We start from the raw sequence: 25,943 nt of genomic DNA on the forward strand, positions 1-25,943 counted from the left end.
CCCACTCAGATAGACATCCCTCTAGTCATCTAAGTGATACATGATTCGAATCGACTAGGCTGTGTCCGATCATCACATGATACGGACTAGTCATCAACAGTGAAAATCTCCATGTTGATCGCATCTACTATACGACTCATGTTCGACCTTTCGGTCTCTCGTGTTCTGAGGCCATGTCTGTACATGCTAGGCTCGTCAAGTCAACCTAAATGTTTCGCATGTGTAAATCTGGCTTACACCCATTGTATGCGAACGTTAGAATCTATCACACTCGATCATCACGTGGTGCTTTGAAACAACGAACCTTCGCAACGGTGCATAGTTAGGGGGAACACATCTCTTGAAAATTTAGTGAGGGATCATCTTATTTATGATACCATCGTTCTAAGAAATAAGATGTAAACATGACAAACATCACATGCAAATCATAAAAGTGACATGATATGGCCAATATCATCTTGCGCCTTTGATCTCCATCTTCGAGGCGCGGCATGATCACCTTTGTCACTGGCATGACACCATGATCTCCATCACCGTGTCTTCATGAAGTTGTCTCGCCAACTATTACATCTACTACTATGGCTAACGGTTAGCAATAAAGTAAAGTAATTACATGGCATTTACATTGACTCGCAGGTCATACAATAAATTAAGACAACTCCTATGGCTCCTGCCGGTTGTCATACTCATCGACATGCAAGTCGTGATTCCTATTACAAGAACATGATCAATCTCATACATCACATATATCATTCATCACATCCTTTTGGCCATATCACATCACATAGCATACCCTGCAAAAACAAGTTAGACGTCCTCTAATTGTTGTTGCATGTTTTATGTGGCTGCTATGGGTTTCTAGGAAGAACGTTTGTTTCCTACGCAAAAGCCACAACGGTGATTTGCCAATAGTTATTTACCATTCATAAGGACCCTCTTCATCGAATCTGATCCGACTAAAGTGGGAGAGACAGATACCCGCTAGCCACCTTATGCATCAAGTGCATGTTAGTCGATGGAACCAGTCTCGCGTAAGTGTATGTGTAAGGTCGGTCTAGGTCGCTTCATCCCACAATGTCGCCGAATCAAGATAAGACTAGTAATAGTAAGCAAATTGAACAAATCATCGCCCACAACTACTTTGTGTTCTACTCATGCATAGAATCTACACATAGACCTAGCTCATGATGCCACTCTTGGGGAACGTAGTAATAATTCAAAATTTTCCTATGTGTCACTAAGATTAATCTAGGAGAAGCTAGCAACAAGAGAGAGGGACTGCATCTTCATACCCTTGAAGATCGCTAAGCGGAAGCGTTCCAAGAACGCGGTTGATGGAGTCGTACTCGTGGCGATTCAAATCACGGAAGATCCGATCCAAACATCGAACGGACGGCGCCTCCGCATTCAACACACGTACAACCTGGGGACGTCTCCTCCTTCTTGATCCAGCAAGGGGAGAGGAGAAGTTGAGGGAGAACTCTAGCAGCACGACACTGTGGTGGCGGTGGAGCTCGTGGTTCTCCGACAAAGCTTCGCTAAGAACTATGGAGGAGGAGGAGGTGTTGGAGGGGGGAGGGCTGCACCTGGGTAGGGGTGCGGCTGCCCTCCCACCCCCCACTATTTATAGGGGAGGGAAGAGGGGGACAGGCCCCCTCCCCCTAGGGTTTCCAACCCTAGGTGCCTTGGGCCCTTGGGGGCGCACCAGGCCACTAGGGGCTGGTTTCCTCCCATATTCAGCCCATTAAGTCTCCCGGGGCAGGTGGCCCCACCCGGTGAACCCCCGGACACCTTTCAGTGGTCCCGGTACAATACCAATAACCCCCAAAATTATTCCGGCGACTGAAACTGGACTTCCCATATATAAATCTTCACCTCCGGACCATTCCAAAACTCCTCGTCACATCCGAGATCTCATCCGAGACTCCAAACAACCTTCAGTAACCACATACAATTTCCCATAACAACTCTAGCGTCACCGAACCTTAAGTGTATAGACCCTACGGGTTCGGGAACCATGCAGACATGACCGAGACATCTCTCCGGCCAATAACCAACAGCGGGATCTGGATACCCATGATGGCTCCAACATGTTCCATGATGATCTCATCGGATGAACCACGATGTCGGGGATTCAATCAATCCCGTATACAATTCCCTTTGTCCATCGGTATGTTACTTGCCCGAGATTCGATTGTCGGTATCTCTATACCTCGTTCAATCTCGTTACCTGCAAGTCTCTTACTCGTTCCGTAACGCATGATCCCGTGGATAACTCCTTAGTCACATTGAGCTTGTTATGATGATGCATTACCGAGTGGGCCCAGAAATACCTCTGCGTCATACGGAGTGACAAAATCCTAGTCTCAATTCGTGTCAACCCAACAGACACTTTCAGAGATACCTTTAGTGCACCTTTATAGCCACCCAATTATGTCGTGACGTTCGATACACCCAAAGCATTCCTATGGTATCTGGGAGTTGCACAATCTCATGGTCTAAGGAAATGATACTTGACATTAGAAAAGCTTTAGCAAACGAACTAGACGATCTTGTGCAATGCTTAGGATTGGGTCTTGTCCATCACATCATTCTCCTAATGATGTGATCCCGTTATCAACGACATCCAATGTCCATGGTCAGGAAACCACAACCATCTATTGATCAACGAGCTAGTCAACTAGAGGCTCACTAGGAACATATTATGGTCTATGTATTCACACATGTATTGCGGTTTCTGATTAATACAATTATAGCATGAACAATAGACAATTATCATGAACAAGGAAATATAATAATAACCACTTTATTATTGCCTCTAGGGCATATTTCCAATAGCTACAACCTCTTCTTCAGCCGCCCAACACAGTCTTTGGTTGCGCCGTGGAGAGAGACGTGGCTAGCACCACCTGCTTGAGTTGTTGTTGTGCCGTGCGCAGGGCCTCCTCGGCCTGTGCAGTGAGTGCGGCAGCATCACATGCCGGAGCCGGTATATCTTCCTCAGCCTCCTCTTCCCCAGTGTTGACATTGAGGTACTCCTCCATCACCTCGAAGGCCATCTATGCCTTAGCATCCACCTCCCTGCGGTTACAAGACAACTCGGACGTTGTGGGCTTGAGCTCGAAGTAGTTGGTGTTGTCGGATGAGAAACCACTCAAGTTGGCCGACGAAGCATCGGACCTAGAGCTAGCACCTGTCTTGGAGCCTGTTGATACGTCTCCAATGTATCTATAATTTTTGATTGTTCCGTGTTGTATATTATCAATCTTGGATGTTTTATAATCATTTTATAGTCATTTTATATCATTTTTGGTACTAACCTATTGGCATAGTGCCAAGTGCCAGTTACTATTTTTCCATGTTTTTTACATTGCAGAAAACCAATATCAGATGGAGTCCAAATGCCCCGAAACTTTGCGGAGAATTTTTATGGGCCAGAAGGAACACGATGGGCCCCGGCTGTGCCTGGGGGGGGGGTGCCCCGAGGGGGCACAACCCACCAGGGCATGCCAGGAGGCCCAGGCGCGCCCTGGTAGGTTGTGTCCACCTCGTGTGCCCCCAAGACAACCTCTTTGCTCTATAAATACCCCAATATTCCAGAAAACCTAGGGGAGTCGAAGAAATATTCATCCAGCCGTCGTAGAGTCCAGAACCACCAGATCCAATCTAGACACCATCTTGGATGGGGTTCACCACCTCCATTGGTGCCTCTCCGATGATGTGTGAGTAGTTTTTTATAGACCTTCGGGTCCGTAGATAGTAGCTAGATGGTTCATCTCTCTCTCTTGATTCTCAATACAATGGTCTCTTGGAGATCCATATGATGTAACTCTTTTGTGGTGTGTTTGTTGGGATCGATGAACTTTGAGTTTATGATTAGATCTATCTTTTTATATCCATGAAAGTATTTGAGTTTCTTTGATCTCTTTTATGCATGATCTCTTATAGCCTCGTATTTCTTCTCCGATATTTGGGTTTTGTTTGGCCAACTTGATATATTTATCTTGCAATGGGAAGAGGTGCATTGTAGTGGGTTCGATCTTACGGTGCTTGATCCCAGTGATAGAAAGGGAAACAACATGTATGTATCGTTGCTACTAAGGATAAACGATGGGGTTTATCTGTACATAGATAGATCTTGTCTACATCATGTCATCGTTCTTATTGCATTACTCCGTTTCTCCATGAACTTAATACACTAGATGCATGCTAGATAGCGGTCGATGTGTGGAGTAATAGTAGTAGATGCAGGCAAGAGTCAGTCTACTAATCTTGGACGTGTTGCCTATATAATGATCATTGCTTGGATATCGTCGTGAGTATTTGAAGTTCTATCAATTTCCCAACAGTAATTTGTTCACCCACCATTTGCTATTTTTCTTGAGAGAAGCCACTAGTGAAACCTATGCCCCCCGGGTCTTCTTCCTCATATATTTTCCTTTGCGATCTATTTTTCTCTCGCTTTTATTTTCAGATCTATTAATCCAAAAACCTAAAAATACTTTGATGCAATTATTCTTACTTTTTGCGATCTATCTTTCAATCTACTACAAATTTACCTCACGTCTGTTTGCCTATCTTGAGGCGCCGTACCCCGGAAGGGATTGACAACCCCTTTAACATGTCGGGTTGCGAGAAGTCGTTATTTGTGTGCAGGTGTTGTTTACATTGTGTTGCTTGGTTCTCCTACTGGTTTGATAACCTTGGTTTCATATCTGAGGGAAATACCTGCCGCCGTTGTGCTGCATCATCCCTTCCTCTTTGGGGAAACACCAACGTAGGTTCAAGCGACATCACCTGTGCCTGAGTTGGAGCTAGCACCGGACTTGGAGCCCCCAGGGTTGGAGCCCACTACCGCGCTGGAGTTGGCCCGCTCCCGTGCCAGTTGAACTGCTGCCGATGCCGAGCACCAGCGCTCTGGGGCAATGACCTCCTATGGAGATCCAGGTGGTTAAAAGTGTCCTCATCATGGCGGCTGAACTAGATTTGGATTTTGTGGCGCGTGGAAGCAATGGGATGGAGTGGTTATGGAACAATGTCGGACGACGATATTTAAGCAATGTCAGGAGTGGGATCCAGGTGGTGGCGGGATATAGTTTTGGCGGCATCTAGATTTGGCGGGAATGCAAAATGGCGGGAAGGAGCGATGGACATGATGCCAATGGCAACGGGGCACCGCTGCATGGTTCTTCCCACTAGATGGCAGGCATACGGCGGCGGCAGAGCAGAGAGACCTGGTACTTTGGCAAAAGACTCCCTTGTCCACCAAACAATATAAAATCATAGCCCAGATAGGATCGGTTACTTTTTTAAAAGACCCACTAAGTGCGAGGGAAGTACCTCAAATAAGTTTGAAAATTGGGCCTTTGCATTTTTCATCCAAAGTATACCACATTGCATGCCATCTACCTAAGTTTCATGAATTTCCTCCTTTTATTTCTATATTTCATCCATTTAGTGAATTTCTAGTGATTTATCAGAACTTGCTCAAGTTTAAACTACAAGTGTGATGTATCTTGTTCCTGAAAATTGATAAAGGTCATTTAAAGCTTTAATATTTGTGGCGTATGCACTAGGCACAACCAAAGTTGAAATTCCCAACTATTTGTTATGAATGGTCAACCTTGCAAGTTTTACCCCATTTTGGAAAAGAAACCAAAAGAAAAAGAAAAAGTCTTAAATTCGAAATACTTTTGCACTGAGCCATCTTATGTGAACTAGTTATTGTAAAAATAATAAACTTGCAATACACAAGTTTTAAAAAAAAGCTACGCAAAATGGCCTATATCCGGTATGAACATGCATGAATTTCAAGCCTTATGCCCATGGCCACGACCACATCCTAGCATAGTCGATGATAAAATGGACTAATTTGGCACAATCATGGGGATTTCCATTGTTAAAAAATTCCATACGAATTTGCAATTATTTTATAATGATTTTTTATTTTCCAAGTGTCAGAAATGAGTTTTTTTTGAGAGAAATGAAGGAAATATGCCCTAGAGGCGATAATAAAGTTGTCGTTTTATATTTCCTTATATCATGATAAATGTTTATTATTTATGCTAGAATTGTATTAACCGGAAACTTGATACATGAGTACATAGACAAAACACCGTGTCCCTAGTAAGCCTCTACTAGACTAGCTCGTTAATCAAAGATGGTTAAGTTTCCTAACCATAGACATGTGTTGTCATTTGATGAATGGGATCACATCATTAGGAGAATGATGTGATGGACAAGACCCATCCGTTAGCTTAGCATACTGATCGTTCAGTTTTATTGCTATTGCTTTCTTCATGTCAAATACATATTCCTTCGACTATGAGATTATGCAACTCACGGATACCGGAGGAATACCTTGTGAGCTATCAAACATCACAACTTTACTGGGTGATTATAAAGATGCTCTACAGGTATATCCGAAGGTGTTTGTTGGGTTGGCATAGATCAAGATTAGGATTTGTCACTCCGAGTATCGGAGAGGTATCTCCGGGCCCTCTCGGTAATGCACATCATAAGAAGCCTTGCAAGCAAAGTGACTAATGAGTTAGTTACAAGATGATGTATTATGGAACGAATAAAGAGACTTCCCGGTAATGAGATTGAACTAGGTATGTGGATACCGATGATCGAATCTCGGGCAAGTAACATACCGTTGACAGAGGGAATAACGTATGTTGTCATAATGGTTTGACCAATAAAGATCTTTGTAGAATATGTAGGAGCCAATATGAGCATCTAGGTTCCGCTATTCATTATTGACCGGAGAGGTGTCTCGGTCATGTCTACATGGTTCTCGAACCCGTAGGGTCCGCACGCTTAACGTTTGATGACGATTTTGTATTATATGAGTTATGTGATTTGGTGATTGAATGTTGTTTGGAGTCTCGGATGAGATCGCAGACATGACGAGGAGTCTCGAAATGGTCGAGAGGTAAAGATTCATATATAGGACGATGGTATTCAGACACCGGAAGTGTTCCAGGGGTACCGGGTACATATCGGGTCACCGGAAGGGGTTCCAGGCATCCCCCCGGCAACTACATGGGCCTAATGGGCCAAGAAGGGGACAGACCTTCCCCTAGGGGGCTGGTGCACCCCATGTAGGCCGAAATAAGGGGGGAAGGAAAGAGGGGAATAGAGAAAGGAAGGGGAGCAATTCGGCCTCCCCCTTTCTTCTCTCCTCCCTCCTCCTTCCTTCCCCCTCCGGGTGAATATGGAAGGGGGTTGGCCGAATTGGGAGGCGCCCAAGTAGGATTCCTCCTACTTGGAGCGCCCCCTTGGCTGCCTCTCCTCCCCTCCAACCTATATATTTGAGGGGGGCACCGCTAGAACACACAACAACGATTGTTAGGTGTGTGCGGCACCCCCTACACAGTTTACGCCTCCGGTCATATTCTCATAGTGCTTAGGCGAAGCCCTGCGCGGATCACTTCACCATCACCGTCACCATGCTGTCGTGCTAACGAAACTCTCCCTCAACACTTTACTGGATCAAGAGTTCAAGGGACGTCATCGAGTTGAACGTGTGCAGAACTCGGAGGTGTCGTACATTCGGTGCTTGATCGGTCGGAACGAGAAGTAGTTTGACTATATCAACCACGTTGTCAAACGCTTACACTTTCGGTCTATGAGGGTACGTGGACACACTCTCCCCCTCTCGTTGCTATGCATCTCCTAGATAGATCTTGCGTGAGCGTAGGAATTTGTTTTGAAATTGCATGCTACATTTTCCAATAGTGGTATCAGAGCCAGGTCTATGCGTAGATGATATGCACAAGTAGAGCACAAAGAGTTGTGGGCGGTGATCGTCATACTGCTTACCACCAATGTCTTATTTTGAATCGACGGTATTGTTGGATGAAGCGGATCGGACCAACCTTACATGACCACGTTCATGAGACCGGTTCCACCGACAGACATGCAACTAGTTTTGCATATAGGTGGCTGGCGGGTGTCTGTTTCTCCAACTTTAGTTGAATCGAATTTGACTGTGGTTGGTCCTTGTTGAAGGTCAAAACAGCAAACTTGATAAATCACCGTTGTGGTTTTGATGTGTAGGTAAGAACGGTTCTTGCTAGGTACCCATGGTAGCCACGTAAAACTTGCAACAACCAAGTAGAGGACGTCTAACTTGTTTTTGCAGGGCATGTTTGTTGGATTTCAGGTTCCGGCAAAACCCTTGAGGTTTGAACAATGGGGTGCGCACGAAGATCTCTCCTCCCTCTAGCTTTCGCCCTCACCGCGATCTCAAGGCTCGGAGCGTCGAACTCGCAGAACAAAGGGACACAAGATTTATACTAGTTCGGGCCACCGATGTGGTGTAATACCCTACTCCAGTGTGGTGTGGTGGATTGCCTCTTGGGCTGAGGATGAACAGTTATAAGGGAAGAACAACCTCCTGAGGAGAGGTGCTCTTGTGCTTGGTGAGTTTGTGTGGTGGCCTTGGTGGAATGGATCCTGTCCAAGATGAGATCTCTCCCTACGGTGGAGGCTAGCCCTATATATAGAGGCCTGGGTCCTCTTCCCAAATATTAGGCGGGAGGGGATCCCACAACGGCCAATTTGAAGGGGACAGCTAGTACAAGCTATCCTAACAAAAGATGGTCTTTGCCTGCCAAAGGCTCTGGTGGTGACGCTGTCCTGGGCTCCACGGTGACCTCCGTCCTGCCGTCCCGCTGGTCTTGGTCTCGTTGCACCGATATGGAAACCTTTGCCTGCTGCCTCGGGACTCCTCGCCTGCGCTTGCCTCTTTAGCACCAAAGAGGAAATGAGGACATTGCGCGCGCTGGCGCCCGCCTGGCCTCGGTCATCATGGCTTGCATCATAGGAACCTCGCGAGGTGTCCCTTGCCTTGATCTCTCCACCCCTCGCGAGCCAGCCAGGTGTGGCCACCCCCGAGGAGGTCTTACACCGTCCACCTCGTGAGGCTCGGCCCCTCGCGAAGGCCTTGAGTGTTTGCTGGTGAAGATGGGTCGTACGGGGCCGCTGACGGAGCCACACCACAGGCCGCAGGCAGGAAAGTTTGGGGACCCCCGTTCCCAGACGCCCACAATGTTGTGATGTGATATGATCAAGACATGATGTGATAAACGTTATTGTATGAGATGATCATGTTTTGTAAGACACCTGACAACCGGCAGGAGCCTTATGGTTGTCTCTTTATTGTATGAAATGCAAATGCCATTTAATTGCTTTACTTTATCACTATGCGTTAGCGATAGTTGTAGAAGCAATAGTTGGTGAGACGACCACGACGCTACGATGGAGATCAAGGTGTCGAGCCGGTGACGATGGAGATCATTGTGATGCTTTGGAGATGGAGATCAAAAGCACAAGATGATGATGGCCATATCATGTCACATAGTTTCATTACATGTGATATTTATCTTTTATGAAAATTATTTTTCTTAGTATGGCAGTAGCATTATAAGATGATCCCTTACTAAAATTTCAAGGTATAAGTGTTCTCCCTGAGTACGCATCGTTGCGACAGTTCGTTGTGCCGAGGCACCACGTGTTGATCGGTTGTGATAAGCTCTACGTTCACATACAACGGGTGCAAGACAGTTTTGCACATGCGGAATACTCGGGTTAAACTTGACGACCCTAGCATGTAGAGACATGGCCTCGGAACACTGGAGACCGAAAGGTCGAACGTGAATCATATAGTAGATATGATCAACATAAAGATGTTCACCATTGAAAACTACTCCATCTCACGTGATGATCTGACATGGTTTAGTTGATTTGGATCACCTGGTCATTTAGATGATTCGAGGGATGTCTATCTAAGTAGGAGTTCTTAAGTAATATGATTAATTGAACTTAATTTATCATGAACTTTGTCTTGATAGTTTTTGCATATCTATGTTGTAGATCAATAGCTCGCGTTTTAGCTCCTCAATGTTTTGATATGTTCCTAGAGAAAACTAAGTTGAAAGATGATAGTAGCAATGGTGCGGACTGGGTCCCAGATCTGAGGATTATCCTCATTGCTGCACAGAAGAATTATGTCCTTGATGCACTGCTAGGTGACAGACCTATTGCAGGAGCATATGTAGATGTTATGAACATTTGACAAGCTCGGTATGATGACCACTTGATAGTTTAGTGCGCCATGCTTTATGGCTTAGAACCGGGACTTCAAAAATGTTTTGAATGCCATGGAGCATATATATGAGATGTTTCAAGAGATGAAAATGTTATTTCAGACTCATGCCCATGTAAATAGGTATGAGACCTCTGACAAGTACTTTGCCTACAAAGATGGAGGAGAATAGCTCTGCTAGTGAGCATGTACTTAGAATGTTTGGGTACTACAATCTCTTCAATCAAGTGGGAGTTAATCTTCCAGATAAGACAGTGATTGATAGATTTCTCTAGTCACTATCACCAAGTTACTAGAACTTCATGATGAACTATAGTATGAAAGGGATGATGAAAATGATTCCCAAGATCTTCGCGATGCTGAAATCAACGAAGGTAGAAATCAAGAATGAGCATCAAGTGTTGATGGTTAACAAGACCACTAGTTTCAAGAAAAAGGGCAAGGGAAAGAAAGGGAACTTCAAGAAGAATGGCAAGCAAGTTGCCACTCCCGTGAATAAGCCCAAATCTAGACCTAAGCTTGAAACTGAGTGCCTCTACTTCAAAGGGATTGGTCACTGGAAGCGGAACTACCCAAAATACTTGCTGGATAAGAAGGATGGCAAAGTGAACAAAGGTATATTTGATATACATGTTATTGATGTGTACTTTACTAGTGTTCATAGTAACCCAGGGTATTTGATACCAGTTCAGTTGCTAAGATTTGTAACTAGAAACAGGAGTTGCAAAATGAACATACACTAGTTAAGGGCGAGGTGACGATGTGTGTTGGAAGTGATTCCAAGGTTGATAAGATCACCATCGCACACTCCCTTTACCTTTGGGATTAGTGTTGAACCTAACACTACTAGGGAAAAGCTTATAGGCAGACGCTTACTAGTAGCGCGGGTTTATAACCCTCACTGCTGCTACTTACTAGTAGCGCGGGTTTTTACCCCTCGCTACTACTAAGTTGATACCAGTAGCGCGGGGTTTTAACCCGCGCTACTACTAAGCGGTCTCTACCGTGCCCTCCTGGGACATGCCATAGTAGTAACGAGGGGTACAAACCCGCGCTACTACTAAGTTGATAGTAGTAGAGAGGTTTTATACCCCTCGCTACTACTAAGTACGAGGTAGGTGAAATCCCCATATCCTCGGCCGAATCCCTCCTCTCTCCCTCACTTTTCCCTTCTCTCACTTTCCTCCTCTCTCCCTCGTACTCTAGCGGTGCCCGCCGCTGGTACACTCTGCTTTCTTCCTCCCTCCCTCTCTGAGATCCCTCCAGTGGGAGGTCGCCGGAGCTCCTCGCCGCCACCAAGATGCGGAAGCACAACCTCGGCATCCTCCTCCTCACCGCCTTCGCCGTCTTCTTCTCGCTCCAGGTCAGCCCTCTCCTCCTCCTCCACCTCCCCCCTCTCCGATTCGATCCGGAACCCTAGCTGACCCATCCCCCTCCTCCTTCGACAGCACAAGGGCCGCCGCGAGGTGCTGCTCCCCACGCACGACGCCAAGATCCAGGTCCTCCAGCTCCCAGCCAATGCCGGGCTGGCCTCCACGGCCTCCACGAGGCGTGCATCATGGCCGAGATCTCCCTGCTCCCGGCCAACGTGCGCGTCACCGCCGGCCGCCGCCCCGTCGCCATGGACGTCGGCGCCATCGAACGAACCATTGACACCATTGACAGCATGCACAGGGTCGAGATTTTTTTTGGTTTTTCAAATTAATAGTAGTAGCGTGGGTCACAGACACGTGCTACATATAGTTAGCAGTAGTAGCACGGGATGCACCGCGCAACGACTACTAGTTAGCTGTAGCGCCGTAGTAGTAGCGCAGGCACCCGCGCTACTACTAGCTTTTAACCCGCGCTACTACTAGGCTTTTTCCTAGTAGTGTAAAATAAAGGTTATTTGGTGTTTGCATTGAGCATAAATATGATTGGATCATGTTTATTGAAATACGGTTATTCATTTAAGTCAGAGAATAATTGTTGTTCTGTTTACATGAATAAAACCTTCTATGGTCATACACACAATGTAAATGGTTTATTGAATCTTAATTGTAGTGACAAACATATTCATAATATTGATGCCAAAAGATGCAAAGTTGATAACGATAGTGCAACATATTTGTGGCACTGCCATTTAGGTCATATTGGTGTAAAGCGCATGAAGAAACTCCATACAGATAGATTTTTGGAATCACTTGATTATGAATCATTTGATATTTGCGAACCATGTCTCATGGGCAAGATGACTAAAACTTCGTTCTTCAGAACAATGGAGCGAACCAATGACTTATTGGAAATAATACATACCGATGTATACGATCCGATGAGTGTTGAGGCACGCGGCGGGTATCGTTGTTTTCTGACCTTCACAAATGATTTGAGAAGATATGGGTATATCTACTTAATAAAACACAAGTCTGAAACATTTGAAAAGTTCAAAGAATTTCAGAGCTAGTAAAGTGGAGAATCATCGTAACAAGAAAATAAAGTTTCTACGATCTGATCGCGGATGCGAATATTTGAGTTACGAGTTTGGCCTTCATTTAAAACAATGTGGAATAGTTTCACAACTCACGCCACCTCGAACACCACAGCATAATGGTGTGTCTGAACATCGTAACCATACTTTATTAGATATGGTGCAATTTGTGATGTCTCTTACCGATTTACCACTATCGTTTTGGGGTTATGCATTAGAGACAGCTGTATTCATAGGGCACCATCTAAATCCATTGAGACGACACCATATAAAATGTGGTTTGCAAGAAACCTAAGCTGTTGTTTCTTAAAGTTTGGGGTTGCGATGCTTATGTGAAAAAGCTTCAGCCTGATAAGCTCGAACCCAAATCGGAGAAGTGCGTCTTCATAGGATACCCAAAAGAAACTGTTGGGTACACCTTATCACAGATCCAAAGGCAAGATCTTTATTGCTAAGAATATATCCTTTCTAGATAAAGAGTTTCTCTCGAAAGAAGTGAGTGGGAGGAAAGTAGAACTTGATGAGGTAGTTGTACCTTCTCTCGAACTAGAAAGTATCTCATCACAGAAATCAGTTCCAATGATGCCTACACAAACTAGAGAGGAAGCTAATGATAATGATCATGAAACTTCAGATCAAGTTACTACTCAACCTTGTAGGTCAACTAGAACATGTTCCGCACCAGAGTGGTACGGTAATCCTGTTCTGGAAGTCATGTTACTAGACCATGACGAACCTACGAACTATGAGGAAGCGATGATGAGCCCAGATTCCGATAAATGGCTTGAGGCCATGAAATCTGAGATAGGATCCATGTATGAGAACAAATTATGGACTTTGGTTGACTTGCCCAATGATGGGCAAGCCATTGAGAATAAATGGATCTTCAGGAAGAAGACTGACGCTGATCATAATGTTAATGTCTACAAAGCTCGACTTGTCGCAAAAGGTTTTTGACAAGTTCAAGGAGATGACTATGCTGAGACTTTCTCACTCGTAGCGATGCTTAAGTTTGTTCGAATCATGTTAGCAATTGCCGCGTTTTGTGAAATCTAGCAAATGGATGTCAAAACTGCATTCCTTAATGGATTTCTTAAAGAAGAATTGTACATGGTGCAACCAAAAGGTTTTGTCGATCCTAAAGGTGCTAACAAAGTGTGCAAAACTCCAGCGATCGATCTATGGACTGGTGCAAGCATCTTGGAGTTGGAATATACGATTTGATAAGGTGATCAAAGCATATTGTTTTATACAGACTTATGGTGAAGCCTATATTTACAAGAAAGTGATTGGGACCTCTGTAGCATTTTTGATATTATATGTGGATGACATATTGTTGATTGGAAATGATATAGAATTTCTGGATAGCATAAAAGGATACTTGAATAAGAATTTTTTTCAATGAAAGACCTCGGTGAAGCTGCTTATATATTGGGCATCAAGATCTATAGAGTTAGATCAAGACGATTGATAGGACTTTCACAAAGCACATACCTTGATAAAGTTTTGAAGCAGTTCAAAATGGATCAGTCAAAGAAAGGGTTCTTGCCTATGTTACAAGCTATGAAGTTGAGTAAGACTCAAAACACGACCATGGCAGAATATATAGAGAGAATGAAAGTCATTCCCTATGCCTTAGTCATAGGTTCTATAAAGTATGCCATATTGTGTACCAAACCTATTGTGTGCCTTGCCATGAGTTTGGCAAGGGGGTACAATAGTAATCGAGTCGCTGGAAAATGGTGAAAATTATCCTTAGTTACCTTAAAGAGGACTAAGGAAATGTTTCTCGGTTATGGAGGTGATAAAGAGTTCGTCATAAAGAGTTACATCGATGCAAGCTTTGACACTAATCCAGATGACTCTGAGTCTCGATCTGGATACATATTGAAAGTGGGAGCAATTATCTAGAGTAGCTCCATGCAGAGCATTGTAGACATAGAAATTTGCAAAATGCATACGGATCTGAATGTGACAGACCCGCTGACTAAGCCTCTCTCACAAGCAAAACATGATCACACCTTAGTACTCTTTGGGTGTTAATCACATGGCGATGTGAACTAGATTATTGACTCCAGTAAACTCTTTGGGTGTTAGTCACATGGCGATGTGAACTATTGGTGTTAAATCATATGGCGATGTGAACTAGGTTATTGACTCTAGTGCAAGTGGGAGACTGAAGGAAATATGCCCTAGAGGCAATAATAAAGTTGTTATTTTATATTTCCTTATATCATGGTAAATGCTTATTATTCATGCTAGAATTGTATTAACCGAAAACTTGATACATGTGTGGATACATAGACAAAACACCATGTCCCTAGTAAGTCACTACTAGACTAGCTCGTTAATCAAAGATGGTTAAGTTTCCTAACCATAGACATGTGTTGTCATTTGATGAACGGGATCACAACATTAGGAGAATTATGTGATGGACAAGACCCATCTGTTAGCTTAGCATAATGATTGTTTAGTTTTATTGCTATTGCTTTCTTCAGGACTTATACATGTTTGGGATCATATTATGATGGCATGGTTTCTCCTAAGCCTACCTTGTGTGCCCCCCTTTGGTGGCGACTGATGACCCACAAGTATAGGGGATCTATCGTAGTCCTTTCGATAAGTAAGAGTGTCGAACCCAACGAGGAGCAGAAGGAAATGATAAACGGTTTTGAGCAAGGTATTCTCTGCAAGTACTGAGATAAGTGGTAACAGATAGTTTTGTGATAAGATAATTTGTAACGAGCAACAAGCAACAAAAGTAAATAAAGTGCAGCAAGGTGGCCCAATCCTTTTTGTAGCAAAGGACAAGCCTGGACAGACTCTTATATAAGGAAAAGCACTCCCAAGGACACATGGAAATATCGTCAAGCTAGTTTTCATCACGTTCATATGATTCGCGTTCGGTACTTTGATAATTTGATATGTGGGTGGACCGGTCCTTGGGTGTTGTTCTTACTTGAACAAGCATCCCACTTATGATTAACCTCTATTGCAAGCATCCGCAACTATAAAAAAAGTATTAAGGTAAAACTAACCATAGCATGAAACATATGGATCCAAATCATCCCCTTACGAAGCAACGCATAAACTAGGGTTTAAGCTTTTGTCACTCTAGCAACCCATCATCTACTTATTACTTCCCAATGCCTTCCTCTAGGCCCAAATAATGGTGAAGTTTTATGTAGTCGACGTTCACATAACACCACTAGAGGCTAGACAAAATACATCTCATCAAAATATCGAACGAATACCAAATTCACATGACTACTAATAGCAAGACTTCTCCCTTGTCCTCAGGAACAAACGTAACTACTCACAAAGCATAAACATGTTCATAATCAGAGGGGTATTAATATGTATAAAGGATCTGAACATATGATCTTCCACCAATTAAACCAACTAGCATCAACTACAAGGAGTAATTAACACTACCAGCAACCTACTAGCACCAATCCCGGACTGGGAGACAAGAATTGAATACAAGAGATGAACTAGGGTTTTTAGATGAGATGGTGCTGATGAAGATGTTGATGGAGATTGCCCTCTCCCGATGAGAGGAGCATTGGTGATGACGATGGCGATAATTTCCCCCTCCGGGAGGGAAGTTTCCCCAGCAGAATAGCTCTGCCGAAGCTCTAGATTGGATCCGCCAAGGTTCCGCCTCGTGGCGGCGGAGTTTCATCCCGAAATGTTGCTTCTTATTTTTTTTCTCGACAAAAGACTTCATATAGGAGAAGATGGTCATCGGAGAGCCACCAGGGGGCGCACGAGGTAGGGGGCGCGCCCTAGGGGGGCGCGCCAACCACCTTCGTGAGCAGGGTGTGGGCCCCCTGGTCTTCATCTTTGGCAAGGATTTTTCATTATTTATTATAAGGTATTCCGTGGAGTTTCAGTAATTTTGGAGTTATGCAGAATAGATCCCTAATATTTTCTCCTTTTGCATCCCAGAATTCCAGCTGCCGGCATTTTCCCTCCTTATGTAAACCTTGTAAAATAAGAGAGAATAGCCATAAGTATTGCGACATCATGTGAAATAACAGCCCATAATGCAATAAATATCGGTATAAAAGCATGATGCAAAATGGATGTATCAGCGACATATTTTTAAATTAAACTAGGTGATTGGCCGTGCATTGTAACATGACACACATATATCGAAGTTTGATACCAATCATGTCTCAACTATACCTTTAGGATCGTCACTCGCATCCAACCCTTTCTCTCCCTTAACAATGCTACTTTCTATCAAAAAGGGCTAAGCCGTACCAATCATTTTTTATGAGTTGCCATACCAGACAGCACAAAAGTTAAATGAAACTTTACTTAACTCTTAAAGTAGAGACAGAGGTAAAGATAGAGATAGGAAGGGAATGATGACTGACTGTGATTGATTCATTCCCATGAATTTTATTGTGTTAGCGAATAATTACAAATCATGATTGATTCCTTCCCATGAATCTATTGCCTTATCAAATATTTATTGCCAAAGAAGAGATTGATTACTATGTGTGAATTTATTGTGTTATCAAATATTGGTCTGATTAACTGACCAGATAAAAATCATTACGAAATAAAATTGGGAGGGATGGAAAAACGATGCAAGGGTGGAGTAACATACAGAGGGAGGGCGGACGGAAGGTGTGCGGAAGAAAAATTGACGTAGTATAGGACCTTACATCTTCTTTAGTAAGATAAGAGATGAGGAGTATCGGAGATTGGCATGACCACAAGTATGGTCGGTGATTTTGTGTTGTTTTAGTCTGATCACTATACATTGTGTACTTCTCAGCATTTTAGGTCATGTTTTCGCCATCTCTACTCCTTTGTGTTGGACGAAATGGTCTTTGTTTGAGAGGTACTCCCTCCTTCCATATAATAGGGCCTAATGCGTTTTTCGAGGCTAACTTTGACCAAGGGTTAGAGCAATAATATATGACATGCAAGTTACACAAAGCATGCCGTCAAATTTGTACGTAAAAGGAGCTTCCAATGATATAATTTTCACATTATACATCTTATGTATTATTAATCTTATCAATAGTCAAAGACGGTCTTGAAAACGGATTAGGCCCTATATAGATGGAAGGAGGGAATACTTCCAATAAAAAAGACCACCCATCAATCGCTACAAAAAATTGTGATTGTTTGTGACAAAAATCCTCGTGGTGGAAGAAAAATCGTCTCCCAAGATCATTTTCTATGATGGAAACAGTCGTTAGCCTATTTCCTCTTGGAAACCCCCCCCCCCCAGACATCTGTGACGACCTGGTCCCGGATAAGGGTCGAATATCTGTGCTTTGTTATGTCAGTCCTTGGATTAATAGCTGACACATGCAATTTACTATAAAATACCAAGATATGTCACATATCACAGAACTACATTGCAAATCCAGTCTCTTTTACATTACATACCTGCTTAGCTCAAGGCTAACTCATAATATCATGTAGCGGATATACAATATTATCTTGTGGTAGTATACAGGAATTGACTGTAACCCTCCTCCGTATCTCTCATTCTATACGGGAATCATGTAACATGATATGTTACAACCACAAGGGTCAATACATAGAATGGATTGACAAGTTTCGTCGGGAAAGTATAACAGATGAAATCATGCTTTCGGGGTAAGTGGGGGTTGGTTCATTTGCCAAAGCAATAGTGGTTTTATCTCGTCTTTTATATATAAGTGGTCTGCTCTATACATAGGACATACTCATCCCATGGCAATCCACAACATCACTTGGGCCAAGTGCATCGCAGAGCAACCCTAGACCATCCCCACCAGTTAATCGATTGCATTCCACCATCAATATCGTCAAGTAGTGGCCTGTTTCCTTTGTTCAACCCAATTTTTTAATTAAGAATAGGTGATGGATCAAGCTGACAGTTCCCCCGCCAAGTTTCCCAATTTGTGCATAACCGAGGATGCAACAAATCATGATCATTTTTTAACACTCTATAGAGGTACGTGTACTTTACCCACGAGACATAGTCACACCCTTCTGTGACTAAACTCCAGTATAGAGTAGCTAGGTAGACTAAGACAGTACATTTGGGAAGTAATATCCCACATCACATGGTAGACCCATATGACCTAACATGCATAAACTACATCAGTTAGTCTGCTGGGCTAGGTTCCCACAACTTACTTGGTCTAAGACAGAGCTCATATTGAATCATAGTTACACATGAAAGCTAATCGTGCAATCCCTTTGATATCTATGGGTGGTAGTCCCCACCCAAATCACACTCTATTGACCGAATCAATGTCATTCTGCCCAAACTGATACATTAATTAAGTTGTCATTAGTCATCCATATATTTTGTAACTTGTCAACTAGTGTGATTCCAACCACATTATAACACTAGTAAGGTAACGTGTATTGCACGCATGATATTTGGAAACCAAATTATGAATAAATATCACATTATAGCATGTAAGCTTTGAGTCATATATGTATGATGTAGATGTTTGTTTAATTCTTATAGTTCATCTCATTCAAAATCAATTGGTTTTTATAAAAAAGCTAATCTATTTTAAGATTCATGGAAATGTGTGTTGTAAAGCATAAAGTAAAAAACAAATAATGGCAATTCATCTAGAAAAAAATTGGGTGAATATGATATGGAAGATTTTAGAACAAAGGAGAAGTGCTTGTGTTTTGAGGTTTGTGCATTATGCTTAAGTTCAACCATGAAGTCCTCTAGATTGTACATGTGGCAAAATCTGGTGAAATATAGATGATATCCAACAGCCAGTAGTGCTTAGATTTGCCATCTCTGCACCTTAGGATTGGCTTCATCCAACGACCATCTTTCAAAGTTATTTGCAGACTATATAGGGGTATATATAATTCAAATTTGTTCAACAACACATGAAGTTTTGCAATGAAATAGTTTAAATTTGAATTCAACTTATTCAAACATACTTTTAGTTCTCCCCTCGAAACACCCACAAATGCTAAACTAGATCATTCTAAAACTTCTCATGAGTTGCTCGATGGCGAATCTGTTGATGTATTTCGATAAAATCCTCGAACGTCGCCACTTTCACCTATGGTATTTGGATAGGATAACTAATGTGCTCAAATTCCACACCATAGAAAACTTTGTCACCCTCATCCTCCATAATCATGTTGTGCATGATCACACAAGTTTTCATCATGTCCTAGTCCCCACCAAAATCACACGTCGTTGACCCCAATCAATGTCATTTCGCCCATATTGATTCATTAGTTACGTTGTCATTAAGTAGCCATCCATATACTTTGTAACCTATCAACTAGTGTGGTCCCAACCTCATTATAACATAATTCAAATTTGTGAAACAATAATTCAAATATAAATATTACTCCCTCAGTTCCTAAATATTTGTCTTTTTAGAGATTTCAAATGGACTATCACATACAGATGTATATAGACATATTTTAGAGTGTAGATTCACTCATTTTGCTCCGTATGTAGTCACTTGTTGAAATCTCTAGAAAGACAAATATTTAGGAATGGAGGGAGTACAATCCAAACATGAAGTTGTGCAATAAAAAAATTCAAAATTGAACTTCACTTATTTAGAGACATTTTTAGTTCTCCCCTCAAAACACTCACAAATGCTCAACCAAATCATTCTGAAACTTTTCATGAGTTGCTCGATGGCGAATCTGCTGATGCAGTTGGATAAAACCATCGCCACATTCTGCTATGGTATTGGGATAGAATCACCCATGTGCTCAAATTCCGAACCATGGCAATATTTTTCACCCTCATCCTTCACAATCATGTTGTGCATGATCGCACAAGTTTTCATCATCTCCCACAATGCCTCTAGATTCCATGTTTTTGCAGGTCCTCGAACAACTATAAATAGGGCATGGAGCACTTCAGATGCCCTCTCGACATCGTTTATAGCTCTTTTTTTCTTTGGGAAAAGTCAGATCTTTTCTCACCCATTGGATCAGAGATGGTCTTGGCGAAGGTCATCCACTAAGGATATATATTGTCACAAAGATAGTAGCTAATGTCATAGTCATGAGTATTGATTGTATAGTTGCACGGAGGAGCTTCTCCCGCACACAACCTTGCAAACAATGGAGACCGCAACAACACATTTATGTCATTGTGAGACCTAGGCATTCGAAAGGAAGAGTGCAAAATCTAGTGATCTTATGATGCAACTATTTCAAGAATGATGGTGGGCCTCTTGGAATGGCCCCGATAATGCCCTTGTAGAGCATATGGGAAATTCTTTTATTTTTTCTTCTTTTTTGGCGGGTAAAAACTTGTACTATAGTTGTACCAAAATATAAGATGTTTTTGTAGGTTAAACTGGCCTACAAAAACTTCTTGTATTTTGATACGGAGGGGGTATTACTCAGCTTGTCTCATGAGTACAATTAGCTAAAGAGAGCTCAAGTGCTCTTGGGGATCCTGAACTGATGCAAGTCATGGTTCTCCCCTCACTAGCATATGGAAATTCTTTTGTTGCGAGTGATTGCAATCGAGGAATCAGAGCATACTTGGCCACCCTCTTGCCCCCGACAGTGCCATGAGCCGTGTGGTGTCTTCGACAGTTAGTTCTCTCAAGTACTCCGGTCCAAACACGTTGACTACCGCAATAGCAAACCTAATCATGGCTTCGAGACATGTTGTTTTGGACGTCCGGAGGTACTCGTCCCATGAATTTTCCCATCGTCCATAAGCAAGCATCCTCAATGCAGTTGTGCACTTCTAGTAACCAAATGATCCATTGTTTCCAACAACATCCTTTTTCGAAATGAAGTAGTCATAATAGGGTCGGGTACCAATGTAGAGGCGATCAAACACAGTTTGGCTCATCCAAAAACGACGATGAAAAAATGACTCGAATAGCGCACCAGGGACAAAGTAGTCGTTCATTAGTATCATATGCCCCGTGCCCTATTCGGATTCATCACTCGATGCCCCTTGATTTTTCCCTTCAAATTGAGAACATGCTCCTTCGCATGTTGGGCATCTCCAATAACTGCAAGTATCATCGTCATTTCATCCTCATATGACGAGGACGAATCCATGGACTCAGCAGAAGTGCTCCACGACTGAATCCATCATATGTGCTTCAAAGTCAACAAAAAAGCCAATAAATTTGGCTATAACGTTTGACCAAACACTTTTCTGGACGCGGTGTCCACCATGGACGACAATGTGCGGGGCAGAGGGTGCCTAGGCGGTGGTTAGACTAGGGATGGAAGGGAGGCGTGGGCAAGTTGGGGTTGGCACCTGGGTGGAGCGGGGGAGGTCCTTGAAGGCCTAGACTACGGAGTAGGTGGTATAGCGACGACACGGTCTCGGATTACACGGACACAGAGTAAGGGCGGATGGATGCAGGGAGAAAAGCAGGGCTTCGAATGGGTTTTTTGTGTGAACCGGGGATGTCGAAAGCCTACGTGGCGGCTGTTCAGACGTCCACAAACGTTCCCAGGTTGGCCTCCAATTTGCGAGAATTTGGACGTGCAGACCGATGGTGAACGTTTGATGCACCATGTTGGATGACACAATGTGTCCGAACCGTGATATTTAGTGGCACTAAAGACGTCATTAGTAAAAAGAACCATTAATAAATGGAGTAGATTAATTGACTCTCAAGATTTTATGAAAAGTACGAAGGAGTAAACAATTGCAAGAACATTCCGCTCCAAGCGGGCCCATGAGGAACCGGCTTCCCACCTTTTTCACCTAGCCCAGCAAAATCCATATCTCTCTTCCCTTTCCTACAGTCAGTGTTGCCTGAGTTATTTATCCAGAACCACCACATTTGGGGCTAGAGTAATAACTTGGTACCACATTTGAATCAGGGCACAAAAAACCACCAAAAATGCGCCTAATCTGTAACACGGAGCACTGATGCTGGAATTTGGCCGCGAAAACAGCGAAACTGACAAGTTGGGCCCGCATGTCGGGCTGACGTGGCGTGCTTATGTGGACACTATGCTGAGTTGGACATAGGTCCCACCTGTCAATCACTCAAGTATTTGTTTTTTTCTTTTTCTTTTTTACTTCTTCCTTCTTTTTTCATGGGCATTTTAACAAACATTTGGTGGGCACCCTGCAGGCCAGAGCGCCGCTGCCATGGAGTCGGCCACGAGCCTCCATCCATGCCGTCGCACCCCTCCTCCCCATGGTCACAAGGCACTACAAGAGTGCGCTCGTGTGAGCTGCGGGCGCGGGGGCGCTTTGGCCAAGCGACTGGAGTGGGAGGCGTACGTGCAGGCGCGGGCATGCTCATCGTCGTCCATGGCGGACACTGAAGCTTGCCTGCCATGGAGGAGCTAGCTCGGGGGCGCGGGAAAATTTAGAAAACGAGCAGCCGCAGTGGCGTCCAAGAGCAATTGCTCGTCAGCCCGCCACCTGACTCCATGGACTACAGCGCCTCGCCGCGACTAAAGCCAGCCACGAACTACGAGCCAAACCGGCGGTCGCCAGATGTGCCGCCGCCAGAACTTCTACCACTGCCGCGCCTACACTCGCCGCCATCTGCGGCCAATCCTATACTGCTCGTCGGCCTAGGCGCGCGGCGGGGCGGGGCGGTGCTCGTTGGCCGGCGAGTCAGCCTGGGCACGCGACGGCGACGCTGCTCTTCGCCTGCTTCGAGGGGAGTAGCCGGCCAAGACGCGACCACCGCAGCCCGTGGATGGCCGCCTCAGTCGGCGGCGGCTGCTCGCGTCGGCCTTGCTGTACCACCCGTCCACCGGAGCCGCTGTCAGGGTGCCATGACCCAGCGTGTCCAACCACTCCATCGCGTTCTCATGGGACCTCTCGTGCGGACGTCTCGCGACGTGCCGATCGGAGCCGCCGACAGCGTACTTCGTGCTCATGTTGGTCAACGGCGAGCTCGCTCTGGCCACGGGCGACCTCGCGCCGTCGTCTCTCACCGGTGGAGTCCGCCGGCCTCCTTCTCTCCCGGCATGAGAACATCTACCCCGCCGGCGCTCCATGGAAAGGCGGACGAGCTAGCGCTACTCACTATCTCTGGCGAGAAGAAAATGATTGGCGCCCAAAAGCTGTTCGATTGGCGCCCAAAAGTTGTTCGATGAAATGCCTCAAAGAAAGAGATATGGGAAGAAGATGACCGTCTAGTCATTGACAGGTGAGGCCCACATCTCATTTGCCACATCAGCTGATCAAAGTTTTTAGTCGTCACTACGTCAGCTCCACATGCGGACCCAACTTATCAGTTTCGCTGTTTTCGCAAGCTTATCAAACTATCAATGCTCCGCGTTATCAATTAGGCGCATTTTCAATGATTTCTGTGCCCTGGTTCAAATGTGGTACCAAGTTGTTTACCTTAGCCTTAAGGTGTGGTGGTTTTGAGTAAATAACTTGCCCTGCGCCCCTGCCTCCACTCCACTCCCACCCCCGGCCATGGCCGCCATCGTCGAGCAAGTCATGGGGTGGTTCCCGAGGCCGGCGGTGCCCAGGCCATCGCAAAGCCCCCCTCCCTCGCTGCCGCGGGGTACGACAGCGAGGACCGCGTCAGCGCCCTCCCAGACGACCTCCTCCGCAACATCGTCTCACGCTTCCCAGTCAAGGACGCCGCCCGCACCACCTCCCTCGCCTCCCGCTGGCGCCACCTCTGGCGATCCGCCCCGCTCGTCCTCCGCGACGTAGATCTGCCCCGGCCCATGGTCGGCCGCGTCCTCGCCGACCACTCTGGTCCCTTCCGCGGTGCCACCTTCGCCCGCTACCGGTTCGCGTACCACGGGCGCGCGCTCGTCGAGTGGCCGCGCCTCCTTGCCTCCAAGGGCATCGAGGACCTCGTCCTCGTCGACAATGTCTACGACCCCACCGCCGACACCCTGCCCCTCCCAGCCGACGTCCTCCGCTGCGCCTCGCTCCAGCGCCTCTTCCTGGGCTTCTGGACCTTCCCGGACATAGCCGGCCTACCCCGCGGCGCTGGCGTGTTCCCCTACCTCCGAGAGCTCTACATGTTCCTAATCACCATCACCGACCGAGGCCTCGACTACATGCTCGCCTGCAGCCCGGTCCTGGAGATCCTCGCACTCATCTTCAACAAGACGCCCGAGCGCGTCCTCCTCCGCAGCAAAAGCCTGCAGTGCGTGCTCCTCTGGTTGTCCATGGTGGAGGGGGAGGTCGCCGTCGTGGAGGCGCCGGTCCTGGAGCGGCTCATCCTGTTTGAAGCACCTACTGGAGGTTCTGGTGAAGGTGATGGGATCCCGGTGAAGGTCAAGAATGCTTGTTCACACAAAATGCGGGTGCTCGGTTACTTGGAGCCAAGAATTCACCAGCTGCACATCGGTGACAAAGTCATCAAGGTACTACATGTCCGTCACTCGACTCATGGCGTTGCCAACGTTGCATAATTATATCTGGATCTACATTCTAGAGATGATGTATATCTTTCTTTGGGTGCATGGCTTGGTCAATGCAGCCTAACACAAGGGCGAGAATTAGGCGTCAAGATATTGGGCCTGAAGGTTAATTTTGGTGCCTTGGAGGAGGTCAATATGCTGGTCAGCTTCCTCAGGTGATTTCCCAACGTTGAGATACTACACATCGAGGTTGTATGAGATTATGATTGCACGATGTATTGCTCTCGTGCATAGGCACGTATATATGATGTACAAAGATGGGCCACGGAACTCAACTATACAAGAAACTAGGAGGCGGGCCCAATACACAATATGCACATAACACATATACTCAACACCCCCCCCCCCGGCAGTCGAAGTGGCACCGCCGCTGATGCAAAGACTGGACAAGAACTCCTCAAATGACGCCGTAGGCAAGCCCTTGGTCATGATATCTGCAAATTGTTGGGAAGTAGGGACGTGTAAAACACGAATATGGCCAAGGGCTACCTGTTCCCGAACAAAATGAATATCCAACTCAATATGCTTGGTCCATCGATGATGCACCGGGTTAGCGGAGAGGTAGACCGCCGAGACATTGTCACAGTAGACCATTGTGGCACGGTCAATGGGGCAAGAGAGCTCATGAAGCACCTGGCAAAGCCACGAACACTCGGCGACGGCGTTGGCCACCGCACGATACTCGGCCTCAGCACTGGAACGAGAGACTGTAGGCTGCCGCTTGGACGACCACGAGATAAGGGAGGGTCCAAGGTAGACACAATAGCCCGAGGTGGATCGATGAGTGTCAGGGCAGCCCGCCCAGTCTGCATCGGAGTAGGCGATGATGGCGGTGTCGGCTGAGGCGTGAAGCGTGACGCCAAGATCCATAGTGCCACAGACGTAGCGAAGAATCCGCTTGACGGCAGCCCAGTGAACGTCTCGGGGGCATGCATATGAAGACACACCTGCTGCACGGGATACTGGATCTTCGATCGAGTCAGAGTGAGGTACTGG

General features: G+C 45.2%; 1 pseudogene; it reads left to right on the forward strand.

The window, feature by feature from the left end:
• The first annotated feature begins 23,979 nt into the window (after positions 1-23,979).
• LOC123129674 (F-box/LRR-repeat protein At3g03360-like) lies at positions 23,980-25,057 on the forward strand (annotated as a pseudogene).
• Positions 25,058-25,943: the final 886 nt, after the last annotated feature.

Source organism: Triticum aestivum, chromosome 6A (genome assembly GCF_018294505.1).
Source record: "Triticum aestivum cultivar Chinese Spring chromosome 6A, IWGSC CS RefSeq v2.1, whole genome shotgun sequence".
NCBI classification, from domain to species: domain Eukaryota; kingdom Viridiplantae; phylum Streptophyta; class Magnoliopsida; order Poales; family Poaceae; genus Triticum; species Triticum aestivum.